Source organism: Glycine max, chromosome 7 (assembly GCF_000004515.6).
Source record: "Glycine max cultivar Williams 82 chromosome 7, Glycine_max_v4.0, whole genome shotgun sequence".
Classification (NCBI taxonomy): Eukaryota; Viridiplantae; Streptophyta; class Magnoliopsida; order Fabales; family Fabaceae; genus Glycine; species Glycine max.
In genome coordinates, this window is record NC_038243.2 from 4,279,250 (window position 1) to 4,280,759 (window position 1,510).

The window sequence follows — 1,510 nt, forward strand, 5'->3', positions numbered from 1 at the left end:
ATAAAAAAAGAGAGCTTTGATGAAGAACACGACGGAGCATGGTCATGGTCATTCCAGCACACTCATGGTCATTCCAAAACAACCATGTTCTGATTTTCAAGTAAGGAACAACGTCAGATTCTTCGAGAACCGTCGTGCTCCTCAGAGCATGGTAGTGTTCATCCAAAACACCTTTAGGTTCTCCAAATTTCATAAAAGGACCATCAATGTCACTATTTTTTGAGAACGGCCGTGTTCCCTTCCATGCCAGAACTTTGTGTGTTTTAATTATAAATAAAAAAGGAAGAGGAGGAGGTTGGATTTTTTTTTCTTGGTGTAAGAAATTTCTCTAAGTGGAGGAGTCACAATGTGAAAGCTCGATCTTTTGGATTAGGAAGAACACGAGAAAGATTCTGGGGGCTTTTGATATAAAAAGTTTTAATATATCTTTTAACATACATTTTTCACTTGATACATATGGAAAGTTTTTCTTCATCCCAATATTGATCTAGAAATTGGCATTGGTGGTGTGGTTATCACAATAGGACTCCTCACCACATGCTTCATGTCTGTCCAAGTAAGATGCCCAAAACCCTCAATCCTTGGACCTTCTATCCTTAACTTGTAACTTAGCCTCTCGCTCTTCTTCTTGAACGCCAACTTACCTGGAATGACGCTGACATTAAACCCTTTAATGAATGTAACACTAGCAGTATATGTTGTTCGTCCCTCCCCAACATTGGTCACCGTTCTCTGAAACTCCCAATTATTTACCCTTGATTCATGATTAGAAGAAGCGTTGCCACTGTAGAAAGCAATGAAAGAAGGGTAGTTGAGATCCAAGGAAGGATTGGAGCAATTATTGGAAGAGGATCTTGTGATGATCGTGATGTTCTGTTGAGTGAAGTTCAATGCACAGAGAAGATTGACATAATCCTGAACTTGAACATCGTAAACAAGTCCAGGGTCAAGGGCTTTGTTGGGGTTTACATTACCAGATCCCATGAAAAGGGAGCAGGCCTGGGTCCGTTAAATCCCGTTCGCAATGTCCCCCGATGTGTTTCCTTAAGTATTCCTAGCACTTCATCCCGTTGCTGTCATAATGGCAGACCTAATTGCTGCAGGGCTCCAATCAGGATGTGCTCCTCTTAACAGTGCTGCCACACCTGCCACGTGAGGGCATGCCATTGATGTGCCAGTTAAAAAATTGAAGTTACTGTAAAGTTTTTGGGACCCAAACAATGCCAGTGGAACATTTGGAGGATATGCAGCTAAGATTGATGTACCAGGAGCAGTGATGTCTGGTTTCAACACAAATGGACAACTACTTGAAGGCCCTCGAGAACTATAATAATCCACACTCGGTGCTGGTTTAATACCTAAAGCTGTTACCTTAAAAGACACGCTTGCTTTTGCACCAGAGTTAGTACTGCTGATGTAAGCTTTGACAGTTTCTCTATTTCCCGGGTTAATAATGATGGCTGCAGAACCATTCTCTCGGAAAAATGTTTTTTCATGCTTTGATATGAAC

At 41.3% G+C, this 1,510-nt stretch overlaps 1 pseudogene; it reads right to left on the reverse strand.

Moving 5' to 3' along the window:
* Positions 1–471: 471 nt before the first annotated feature.
* Positions 472–1,510, reverse strand: part of LOC100784095 (subtilisin-like protease SBT3) — a 2,295-nt pseudogene continuing 1,256 nt past the window's right edge.